The sequence below is a fragment of the Staurois parvus genome, unplaced genomic scaffold, assembly GCF_062004578.1.
Source record: "Staurois parvus isolate SC_StPar_1 unplaced genomic scaffold, SC_StPar_1.0 ptg001406l, whole genome shotgun sequence".
Taxonomy (NCBI): domain Eukaryota; kingdom Metazoa; phylum Chordata; class Amphibia; order Anura; family Ranidae; genus Staurois; species Staurois parvus.
Window position 1 is genome coordinate 321,645 of NW_028319202.1, and position 13,312 is coordinate 334,956.

The following is a 13,312-nucleotide window of genomic DNA, read 5'->3' on the forward strand; positions in this document are numbered from 1 at the left end:
TTTTTTTTACACAGTGAATTTATTAAATCCTTTATTGAGAACCTTGAATTCATTATTATTATTTTATTATATTATACAGGATGTATAGAGCGCCAACAGTTTGTGCAGCGCTGTACAATAGGAGGGCAGACCAGGGGCGGACTGACAACTCATGGGGCCCCCGGGCAATAGGGGATCATGGGGCCCCTGTGTCCTTGCCCATACTCAAAAAAGCCTATGAAAAAGGTACCAGGGGCATCTCATGGGGCCCCCTACTGACCCCGGTCCCTCTGGCAGTGCCTGAGTTTCCAAATGGTCAGTCCGCCCCTGGGACAGACAGTACAGTTACAATACAATTGAATACAGGAGGAATCAAAGAATCAAAACATTTCCGAATTATTTACTTAACCCCCCTGGCGGTATTCCCGAGTGTAGCTCGGGGTAAAGTTTCAGCACCACAAGCGGTGACCCCCCCGAGCTACACTCGGGAATACACTGCAGCGTTGCTCCGGGATCTCTTCTGCACTTACCTTGTCCTGCGCTCCCGCGATGTCCCCCCTGCAGCGTCCCCGGCCATCTCCTCCGGCCGATGCCGGCATCTGTCTTCTGGGTTCCGGTCCCTGCGACGCCGGGACGTGTGGAAGACGGAACCGACGCTCATTTAAAAAATTTTAAAAGTGACATTCACTAAATACACTAAAATCTGATAGTATTCCATTCCTTGCAGACAGAAAAAACACAGTGCCCAGGACCAACTCGCTAACACCCTCTTTAAGTGAAATGCCGCTGTGCACAGGTATAAAAACCCCCCAAATTTTTTTTTATTTCAATTATAGAAACCAGCGCAAAACACAAACTATCTCACACCAATCAGTGTAAGTGAACAATAATACATAATAAACATATACTTTGGTATAAGTGTCAAAAAAATATTAAAATTAAAAGTCCAGTGATACATATAAAAACAAAAAAACAAAGAAATATTAACAAAAAATCAAGTGACCCATACAAAAAGAAAAAGTCCAGTGACATATATAAAAAAAGAAGAAAGAGAAGTCCAGTGCCCCAAAAAACTTTTTCCTTTGATTGAAAATCTTCAATGCCTATAGTGATCCTTTCACCATCCACCAGTGCAAAAACCAACATGAACCGCACTCACCAGATATTTGTGGTGAGTATAACGCCTTTCAGGATTATTTAGGGCTCCTGGACCCCCTTTATGACCTCCACTATTTCCACCTCAGAGATATGGATATTCCTCCAATCGTTCCCCTCGCCAACTCCACCAAGCTCCAGGAAGAAAAAAAACTAATAGTGTGATACTGTTATGACTCTTACTTAGTATTCCATTCCTGTATCAAACCATTTCACATACATTTTGTCCCGAGTGCTTTGTCCGGCGCCCTGCCTGCATTTTTACTGTTCTTTCTGCCTGGAAACTGAGAAACGTCCATGGCGTCCAAAAAAGCGTCCGTTTAGGTCAAAAGCGGTTTTAGACCGGCTAGAGAACAGCGATAGTAAATCAGAACCACTTGCAGAATTGAGTGATAATGATTAGTGGGGGAAATTCATCATCAGACACTGAAAACGATTTGCCACTTGGCGCTATATTTGCAACTTGGCGCTATATTTCACATTTCAGTGTTTTTGGTTTGATTACATTATTGAATTAAATTTTTTATTATATTATTATTTTTTATGATTATTTATTATATTATCATTTATGATTTTGTGTTTCAAATTTTATCCTCCCCGGGATGTTTACTAGACTCTTGTTCGGACAGATTTCAGTGAGTTATTCCTAAAAATTACAGGCCTACAATAAAAAAAATACATATTTCCATGCAAAAAAATGTACCGCTTTGAGCACAGAAATCGTGACATAATCAGACAGCTAGGGAGGTTAAAGGATAAACAGCCCAGTGACCCTATACACTAAGGTGAATGTAAACCCAATCGCCAAATTCGGATTCATCGCTTTAACATTCATTTCCAATCTTTTTAAACGAGCAGAAAGAATATGGCTTTAGAACGAAAAACAAAAATATAGAAATGTGAAAATTATAAATCGAATGTGAAGTCTGACCAATGTCCCCAATCAGCCTTTGGTTTATCTTTTCTATATGGCAATTTGCTATCCACTATTGTTCTCATTTATGACCAGCATTGACCCTTGGATCACATCTATGCGGCCGTGCGGGACGCATTTTGCATGGGCACGGGAGCCCGTTCATTTGAATGGACTCCCGTCCCCCGGGACACGCAGGGAAAGAAGTCCCTGCACTTCTTCTGAAAGCGCAGCCGAGGTTCCCAGTACGGTTGCGTTTTCCAGTGAGGGCGGCGTGCCATTAGAACTAATGGCACCTGCCCGCGGGTCCGCATTCCTCTATGCGGGTGGTTTTCCTGTGGATCCTCAGCCGCACCACCCGCACAGATGTGAACCTAGACTTAGAGTAGTATTAACCCTCAGCAATTTTCAGCTTCACACGTTACCCCCGGTTCACATATATGCGGCCATGCGGCCCGTGTTTTGCACGGGCACAAGAGCCCATTCATTTGAATGGACTTCCCTGCCCCGGGGCACTCAGGGAAGTCCATGCACTTCTGAAAACGCAGCCCGCACGGGAACCTCGGTTCCCAGTACAATTGCGTTTTCCAGTGCAGGCGGTGTGCATTTTCGTGCGGATCTGCAGCCGCACCACCAGCACATATGTGAACCTAGCCTTAGCGTAGTATTAACCCTCAGCAATTTTCAGCTTCACACGTTAAGCACAATAAAATAAATAATTTGTTAAAATCCTTACCCCAGAAGTTGCAGTTTACAGCTTTCAATGCTGCTGGCACCTGTTGTCTCAGTGCTGCTTCCCTGAACTTACGGTCTTCACAGGAGAGCTTTAACAGTGGACAGTGCAGTCTTGAGTCATTCTGTTTGGAGAAAGGAGGAGGGAGGAACAGTGGAGTTCCTTGCCATTCTAGTGCAGTCTTGAGTCATTCTGTTAGTTTGGAGAAAGGAGGAGGGAGGATCAGTGGAGTTCCTCGCTGTCCTAGGCTACATGGCTGGTGTAGGGAGGCACAACTCTAATCCCTGCATGCAGGGATGGCTTCTTAGGATGTACAGTGTTCACCCACCCATGCTCAGTGTAACGGAACCGTACCCCGACTGCACTAGGGTATTTCCATGACTCCCGCTTCCCTGTACGAACACAGATCCCCGGACACCACCGCTGACCATACAGGACGAGACAGCACCAGACTCTTCTTAAGACAGGAAGTCAACTGCTTTATTTTAACACAAACACAAGATATATACGCAGGGCGGGGAAATACAACCAGGAACAGGAAACACATCAGCAGGCCAACCCATCAGGGGGAGGGGCTGCTGGTAACACCCCCCAACAAACCAAGACACACAATAGAACAATGGAACAACCACCTGGCATTAGACAATACAGGTGATTGCATGGACCGTCACTCGTAAGCGACTTTTTCCATGAATTCTCTTAGCAATTATTTTACAGGGTAGGTTGCCAGGTCTTTCCCCAACCCCCACCATGGAGGAGATCCCGCATGGCCAGGGATGAAACTAGAACAATTTTAGACAGGAGCCAATTAACCTACCAGCATGTCTTTAGAGGAAGGAAACCGGAGTACCCGGAGGAAACCCACGTGAACACAGGGAGAACATGCAAACTCCATGCAGGAGGTGCCATGGTCGGGAATCGAACCCATGACCCAATTACTGCAAGGCAGAAGTGCTAACCACTAAGCCACTGTGCCGCCCTAGCTTATTATACAGAGGACAAAATGAACAAATGACGAAACGCGTAGGTCGGTGCTTCCGGTGACATCACTTTTGCTTATCTGGAACGCACGCTGGAGGGAAACGCCTGGGTGTGCGGCTCACGTACTAGGTCACGTGACCCAGCGCAGGAAGGCCATTTCCCGCTGTATATAAGTTATATGGACTGCAAGCGGTTACACTGGAACATAGACAAGGATTAAAACATAAAGAAGCTGAATACTATACTCAGTGATTACATCAGTTTCTGAAAGTGCCTTAAAAATGAGGGTTTAATATCATTTTAAACCCTGATGAAGGGGGAGTTGAGTCTGAAACATGTTGGCTTTCTCTTGACATCTTGTCATGCACAATAAAGATTTACTGGACTTGCGTTAGATTTGTGGTGCTCTTATCAATGTCACATTCTTTAGCACAAAAGAAAAAAAAAACTTCCTTTCTCACACACATGAGTAAGGGGTACAAGTTTATATGTTAAAAAGAAAGATACAGGTTTTCATGATGTAACCCACTGTAACCGGTTCCTTTTTTTCAGTTCTGATAAGCCAGCAAAGCAGGGTGTGACATTTGGGTTCATCACAAAGGTTTTACGTCTCTTGATTTGTAATTCTTCGCATGCGTACAGCATTTGTTAAAGAGTTGTAGCGTTTGAATGTTTCTGCTTTTCTTAGGGAACTGAATGTAAGATCGACTTCCCCTTTAAAGCTGTTCGAGGAGCAATGCGCTTCTGCTTCTGCTGGGTTGGAAGGTTTCCATCGGTGATGTCACCGGTCTGTGCCCATCTGCTAATGCCTTCCAATCTCCCACATATCAAATCTGCTCCATGCAAGGCAAGACGAAGAAAAGAGTCCTTCTAGTTGCTGTTATCACTAATCGCTTCATCATGTTTCCCCCAGTATATGGATACATTGTGACACTGATCATGGATTGTGCTGCCTACACATGGCTGACATGAGAATCATTGTATGTATAGGACCGGCAACATACTGTAAGTGGGTTCCATCTTGGTCCACGGCTTGCAATCCTATCCCCTTAGCCACTTCGGATCCGGACACTTTCACCCCCTTCCAGTCCGGACACTTTCACCCCTTTTCCAGTCCGGACACTTTCACCCCCTTCAAGTCCGGACACTTTCGCCCCCTTCCAGTCCGGACACTTTCACCTCCTTCCAGTCTGGACACTTTCACCCCCTTCAAGTCCGGACACTTTCACCCCCTTCAAGTCCGGACACTTTCACCCCCTTCAAGTCCGGACACTTTTACCCCTTTCCAGTCTGGACACTTTCACCCCCTTCCAGTCCGGACACTTTCACCCCCTTCCAGTCCGGACACTTTCACCCCCTTCAAGTCCGGACACTTTCACCCCCTTCCAGTCCGGACACTTTCACCCCCTTCCAGTCCGGACACTTTCACCCCCTTCAAGTCCGGACACTTTCACCCCCTTCAAGTCCGGACACTTTCACCCCTTTCCAGTCCGGACACTTTCCCCCCCTTCCAGTCCGGACACTTTCCCCCCCTTCCAGTCCGGACACTTTCCCCCCCTTCCAGTCCGGACACTTTCACCCCTTTCCAGTCCGGACACTTTCACCCCCTTCCAGTCCGGACACTTTCACCCCCTTCCAGTCCGGACACTTTCACCCCCTTCCAGTCCAGACACTTTAACCCCCTTCCAGTCCGGACACTTTCACCTCCTTCCAGTCCGGACACTTTCACCCCCTTCCAGTCCGGACACTTTCACCCCCTTCCAGTCCGGACACTTTTACCCCTTCCCAGTCCGGACACTTTCACCCCCTTCCTGTCCGGACACTTTCACCTCCTTCCAGTCCGGACACTTTCACCTCCTTCCAGGCTGGACCTTTTCACCCCCTTCCAGTCCAGAAACTTTCACCCCCCTTCCAGTCCGGACACTTTCACCCCCTTCCAGTCCGGACACTTTTACCCCTTCCCAGTCCGGACACTTTCACCCCCTTCCTGTCCGGACACTTTCACCTCCTTCCAGTCCGGACACTTTCACCTCCTTCCAGGCTGGACCTTTTCACCCCCTTCCAGTCCAGAAACTTTCACCCCCCTTCCAGTCCGGACACTTTCACCCCCTTCCAGTCCGGACACCTTCACCCCCTTCCAGTCTGGACACTTTCACCCCCTTCCAGTCCAGAAACTTTCACCCCCCTTCCAGTCTGGACACTTTCACCCCCTTCCAGTCCGGAAACATTACATCCCATCCCAAGCAAGACACAAAATAAAACAATGGGACAACCACATGGCATTAAACAATGAACAACCCCCACACCCCACCTATACATGTCTACACAATATTAGGACAGATCACCCTGTACCCCTAACAGGCACAGGGTGACTTACACATAAGAGGGATTTGGGGGGCTGAGACAGGGGTCTCCCTAACCCCCAAAGTCACTCCCATCACACACCCCTTCCAGTCCGGACACTTTCACCCCCTTCCAGTCCGGACACTTTCACCCCCTTCCACTCCGGACACTTTTACCCCTTCCCAGTCCGGACACTTTCACCCCCTTCCTTTCCGGACACATTCACCTCCTTCCAGTCCGGACACTTTCACCCCCTTCCAGTCCGGACACTTTCCCCCCCTTCCAGTCCGGACACTTTCCCCCCCTTCCAATCCGGACACTTTCACCCCCTTCCAGTCCGGACACTTTCCCCCCCTTCCAATCCGGACACTTTCACCCCCTTCCAGTCCGGACACTTTCACCCCCGGACTGGAAGGGGGTGAAAGTGTCCGGATTGGAAGGGGGGGAAAGTGTCCGGACTGGAAGGGGGTGAAAGTGAGAGACCCTCATAATTGGCACAGCAGGTGTACAGACCCGGGAACTCGGCACAGGGATGGTGGGAACCCCTCATAATGGGCACAGTGGGTGTACAGATCCGGGAACTCAGCACAAGGATGGCGGGAACCCCTCATAATGGGCACAGCGGGTGTACAGTCCCGGGAACTCGGCACAGGGATGGTGGGAACCCCTCATAATGGGCACAGCGGGTGTACAGACCCGGGAACTCAGCACAGGGATGGTGGAAACCCCTCATAATGGGCACAGCGGGTGTACAGACCCGGGAACTCAGCACAGGGATGGTGGGAACCCCTCATAATGGGCACAGCAGGTGTACAGACCTGGGAACTCAGTACAGGGATGGTGGAAACCCCTCATATTGTGCAGAGATCTCAAAAAACAGAGTCCCTGAGCAATGAAATAAAATGTCAGGTAGTTTAACCCTCCAGCATCTACCAAAAACTGAAATCTGAGTTGTAGGTGTGCCGACCAGTTAAATACTTCATAAAAGCTGAGAGTTTGCTCAGATCTGACGGGTAAGACTGCCGCTGGCTCCGGGGTCCCTAAGAGGCGGGAGTCAGAACAGAGGAAGAGTCTGGGGGCTGCGCTGTCATTAGATAAAGTCCATTAAATGTGATCCAGAAGAGGAAACAATTCCACGCTGATCACATTTCCTTCTAACCTGCCGCTCCATGGACCCGGCTACCCTCGTGGTTTCTGTGCTACTCCATGTGTCTGTTGTCATTTCATCCTCTGCGACTCTCCTCTGTGCAGCCGCAGTGCTAGCCGGGGACAGTAGAGCACCGCAGGGGGAACACTGGTGCCGCGTCGCTTTAACTGTCTCTCCTTGTCGGGTATCACAATGCTTCCGGCCTCAGCAGTTTGAACTAAAAAGTGCGTTTTGTTCCTATCAGATGATTCTCCTACAATAAAACGGCTGGATCCTAGCCCTGCGCTCTTCATGGGGTTGATGCAGTTTTATTTATTATACAGGATTTATATGGCGCAAACAGTTTGCTCAGCACTTTACAATATTTGGATCTGTTTGTGGTCACACCTGGGATTCCTTTGTTTGACCACATCTGCATTTCTGTAGCTTTTACATTTTGAATTTTTAGTATTCTTAGACAGTAGGATTTTCCAGCTGGCTGGGGGAGACTGCTAGAGACCAGCTGGCTGGGGAGACTGCTAGAGATCAGCTGGCTGGGGGAGACTGCTAGAGACCAGCTGGCTGGGGAGACAGCTAGAGATCAGCTGGCTGAGGGAGACTGCTAGAGATCAGCTGGCTGAGGGAGACTGCTAGAGATCAGCTGGCTGAGGGAGACTGCTAGAGATCAGCTGGCTGAGGGAGACTGCTAGAGACCAGCTGGCTGGGGAGACTGCTAGAAATCAGCTGGCTGAGGGAGACTGCTAGAGATCAGCTGGCTGGGGGAGACTGCTAGAGACCAGCTGGCTGGGGAGACTGCTAGAGATCAGCTGGCTGAGGGAGACTGCTAGAGATCAGCTGGCTGAGGGAGACTGCTAGAGATCAGCTGGCTGGGGGAGACTGCTAGAGATGAGCTGGCTGGGGGAGACTGCTAGAGATGAGCTGGCTGGGGGAGACTGCTAGAGATGAGCTGTCTGGGGGAGACTGCTAGAGATGAGCTGGCTGGGGGAGACTGCTAGAGATCAGCTGGCTGGAGAGACTGCTAGAGATCAGCTGGCTGGGGGAGACTGCTAGAGATCAGCTGGCTGGGGGAGACTGCTAGAGATGAGCTGGCTGGGGGAGACTGCTAGAGATAAGCTGGCTGGGGGAAACTGCTAGAGATGAGCTGGCTGGGGGAGACTGCTAGAGATCAGCTGGCTGGAGAGACTGCTAGAGATCAACTGGCTGGGGGAGACTGCTAGAGATCAGCTGGCTGGGGGAGACTGCTAGAGATCAGCTGGCTGGGGGAGACTGCTAGAAATCAGCTGGCTGGGGGAGACTGCTAGAGATCAGCTGGCTGGGGGAGACTGCTAGAGATGAGCTGGCTGGGGGAGACTGCTAGAGATCAGCTGGCTGGGGGAGACTGCTAGAGATCAGCTGGCCGGGGGAGACTGCTAGAGATCAGCTGGCCGGGGGAGACTGCTATAGATCAGCTGGCCGGGGGAGACTGCTAGAGATCAGCTGGCTGGGGGAGACTGCTAGAGATCAGCTTTCTGGGGGAGACTGCTAGAGATCAGCTTTCTGGGGGAGACTGCTAGAGATCAGCTGGCTGGGGAGACTGCTAGAGATCACCATGTTACAGTGAAGGAAATGCGTATTTGCTCCCCGGCTGATGGTGAATGTTCGCCCCTCACACAGAAATGATCGGTCTAACAATGGAATGTTCGCCCCTCACACAGAAATGATCGGTCTAACAATGGAATGTTCGGTGTAACACTGAGAGACAGAATACAACAAATTCAGCAGAAATGCGTCTAACAAATGATGACGGATCTGCATGTTCATGAGGGAAAGAAGGATTTGATCCCCTATCATTCAGCAGGATTTCTGGCTCCCAGGTGTCTCTCATGCAGGTAACAAGCTGAGATTAGACGCAGTCCCTTAAAGGGAGTGCTGCTAATCTCATTGTGTTACCTGTATAAAAGACACCTGTCCACAGGAGCCATCAAACCATCAGATTCCAAACTCTCCACCATGGCAAAGACCAAAGAGCTGTCCAAGGATGTCAGGGACAAGATGGTAGACCTACACAAGGCTGGACTGGGCTACCAAACTATGGCCAAGCAGCTTGGTGAGAAGGTGACAACAGTTGGTGCAATCATTCACAAATGGAAGAAACACAAAACAAGTGTCAGTCTCCCTAGGTCTGGTGCACCATGCAAGATCTCACCTCGTGGAATGTCAATGATCATGAGAACAGTGAGGAATCATCCCAGAACTACATGTGAGGATCTTGTCAATGATCTCCAGGCAGCTGGGACCACAGTCACCAAGAAAACAATTGGTAACACACTACGCCGACAAGGACTGAAATCCTGCAGTGCCCACAAGGTCCCTCTGCTCAAGAAAGCACATGTCCAGGCCCGTCTGAAGTCTGCCACTGAACATCTGAATGATGCAGAGGAGGACTGGTGGGAAGTGTTGTGGTCAGATGAGACCAAAATCCAGCTCTTTGGCATCAACTCAACTCGCCATGTTTGGAGGAGGAGGAATGCTGCCTATGACCCCAAGAACACCATCCCAACTGTGAAACATGGTGGTGGAAACATTCTGCTTTGGGGGTGTTTTTCTGCTAAGGGGACAGGACAACTGCACCGCATCAAAGGGACGATGGACGGGGCAATGTACCCTCAAATCTTGGGTGAGAACCTTCTTCCCTCAGCCAGGGCATTGAAAATGGGTGGTGGATGGGTGTTCCAGCATGACAATGACCCAAAACACACGGCCAAGGCAACAAAGGAGCGGCTCCAGAAGAAGCACATTAAGGTCCTGGAGTGGCCTAGCCAGTCTCCAGACCTTCATCCGATTGAAAATCTGTGGAGGGAGCTGAAAGTTCGAGTTGCCAAACAGCCACCAAACCTTAGTGACCTGGAGAGGATCTGCCAAGAGGAGTGGGCCAAAATCCCTCCTGAGATGTGTACGAACCTGGGGGCCAACTCCAGGAAACATCTGACCTCTGTGATTGCCAACGAGGGATTTGTCACCAAGTACTAAGTCATGTTTTGTGAAGGGGAACAAATCCTTCTTTCCCTCATGGACATGCAGATCAGTCATCATTTGTTAGACGCATTTCTGCTGAATTTGTTGTTGTATTCTGTCTCTCAGTGTTACAATACACCGAACATTCGATTTTTAGACCGATCATTTCTTTGTGAGGGGCGAACATTCAACATCAGCCGGGGAGCAAATACACATTTCCTTCACTGTACCACTCCTTTATGAATAAATGCTTCCACATTTGTGCTTTCTATCCACTTGCTGACCTCGATACGTATGTATACTTTGCGGTTTGCAAGTGGTTTACCAGGGTTATGGCTGAAGCTATCATAAGCTCGGTATTATAGACAATATCACTTCCAAATTTTTACTGTTACGAGAATTTTCATAACTTTAGTCAATTTTTCATCGTCGATATGAAACTAGCATTCATCCAATATTCTCATCGTGTGTACGGGGCTTTGGTAAATATCATCAATCAGCATACTTTATCCTGCTCCCGTAGTGTTTAGCAATAGGAGGACATGGAGGAGGACGGAGGGGGGGTGACATTTACCTCTGTGTATACGCCCACGTGTGTGACTGCACAGATAGGAAAAAGCAGCAAATGAAGAGCTTAGAAGGGAGTGGAAACTGGAGCATGCTCCGTAGAGGACACCAGCTGTTCTACACCATCTCTACCTGCAGTGTGGACACAGAGAAGATGGGAGGGACAGCTCCCTCCTTTGGTCATACAAGACTCCCGGGATATGAGAGCTGCTTATGCAGGCCATAGATGGGTCAAAAATTTTCGCACCGTTAATTGGTCAATTGGTCGGCCGTTTTTCAGGGTTTTGGCACATTTTTGTTATCGGTAAAGTTGGAAAAAAATCGGCCGATTTTGCCGATCGGTCGATTTTTCCGGCAATCATGGGCAAATCGGCCGATCGTTTTACCGATAAAAAATCTGCACATGAGCCGTGACCTGCAAGAAGAAAAAGAAGAAGGAGAAAAGAAGAAGAAGAAGGAGAAAAGAAGAAGAAGAAGAAGGAAGAAGAAAAAGAAGAAGGAGAAAAGAAGAAGAAGAAAAGAAGGAAGAAGAAAAAGAAGAAGAAAAATTCCAGTCCGTTATTATATTTGACATGAAAAAGTCTTGCGGTTGCAACAATGTATCCATTTGTATCCGAATAAAAACATCTGTATCCGAAATGGATACAAATAGATACATTATTGCAACCGCAAGACTTTTCATGTAAAATACAAAGCAGAGCTCTCTGCAGGGACAGAAGTAATTAAATGCCGGCCCATAGACAGACTGACAACTCATGGGGCCCCCAGGCAATAGGGGATCATGGGGCCCCTGTGTCCTTGCCCAAACTCAAAAAAGCCTATGAAAAAGGTACCAGGGGCATCTCATGGGGCCCCCTATTAACCCCGGGCCCTCGGGCAGTGCCCGATTTTCCAAATGGTCAGTCCGCCCCTGTCTGGTACGGTCAGATGATCCCGTGTCAGTCAGCAGCAGCTGCAGGGGAGAGGAGAGAGCACTCAGTAATGGCTTGGAATTCCTGGGAATGGTGACATCCCCCATAGGCTCCCATGTCCCAGCTGTTGTCGGCACTCTATCCTCTCCCCTGCTGACAGTCACAGGCATGGGCGGACTGACAACTCCTGGGGCCCCCGGGAAATAGGGGATCATGGGGCCCCTGTGTCCTTGTCCAAACTCAAAAAAGCCTATGAAAAAGGTACCAGGGGCATCTCATGGGGCTCCCTACTGACCCCCGGGCCTCAGGCAGTGCCCGAGTTTCCAAATGAGGCCATGAGGCTAGCTGCAATGCATCTCTGGGAAAAGAGGGAGGGCTATCTATGCAACACTAACCAACCAAAGGAAAGGGAGGAGCAGAGACAAAACACAGAAAACACCTAAACGCACATGACAGTCAATATGACAGTTATGTGAAATATGACAAGGGGTTTCTGATGCCGGGGGTGGGGTTTAGGGTCATGTGACCGTCATGATTGGCTGTCATGGCAGTCACAGGATCAGAAAGGCCCCAATCGCAAGGAGAGATTGGGACCTTTCTGTGGGACCCCGACACATGTGCTTGGAGCACATGTTTGTTTACAAATGGTATGCAAATAAGCGGCCGCTCGGAGTCGAGGCCCAGCCCCCGAGAGGCCACATATTTGCGTACCGTCGGCGTGAAGAGGTTAAAGGCCTTCGGGCAGAAGGTTGGGCTTCAGGGCTCTTAACTCATAGAAGGAAGTGTGTGAGCAGGGGCGGACTGACAACTCATGGGGCCCCCGGTCAATAGGGGATCATGGGGTGCCTGTGTCCTTGCCCAAACTCAAAAAAGCCTATGAAAAAGGTACCAGGGGCATCTCATGGCTAACCCCGGGCCCTCGGGCAGTGCCTGAGTTTCCAAATTGTCAGTCCGCCCCTGTGTGTGAGCTTTTATTCGTCTCAAAAACAAGGCACTTTTCCTTTTTACTCGATGTAACATTAGGATCAGATAATGCTGACATCGGCCTTGTTAATGATTCATGTAAAGCGTGACTTTAGTGCTTGGTGGTCTTAAAAGCAGTTCTGGAGAAGTGTGAAGTCACTTAACAAACCCGTGTGCAAGTTTTGATGTAATTCTTCATGCTTTGCTAATGGCGGTGCTGAGTATTCCTTAAAGTGACCCTGTAGGTTTCTAAAAAAAAAAAAACAGCAATCGAAGAGGTAGTATACTCACCTCCCTGGGACCCGTGCCTCCTCCTTCCAATCCACTACATCACTGCAGCATCTTACAGTTCTTTTGACACTTCCTGGAGTGTCAAATGTCTGTGTTCTCTGCCACTGGCTATGGTTCCATCCTCTGACCAATAAAGCTGGTCCTACACTTTTGGACAATTCAGGAGGGAGTGGCCAAATTTCAATCAGTGTGTGACAGTCTTTTCTCAACAGAATTCGACTGTTTGATCGACTGTTGTCAAAGGGACATGTTGGAAGAATCCTCTCAATCAGCGACTGCAGCTGGATGAATGGGGAGTGTGGATCAAGGAACCAGTTTTTATTTCCCATTCAGCC

At 49.0% G+C, this 13,312-nt stretch overlaps 1 protein-coding gene across 1 annotated transcript in view; it reads left to right on the forward strand.

Moving 5' to 3' along the window:
- Positions 1-13,312, forward strand: part of LOC149436183 (syntaxin-binding protein 5-like) — a 341,325-nt gene that overhangs the window by 88,462 nt on the left and 239,551 nt on the right. The window lies entirely within an intron of this gene.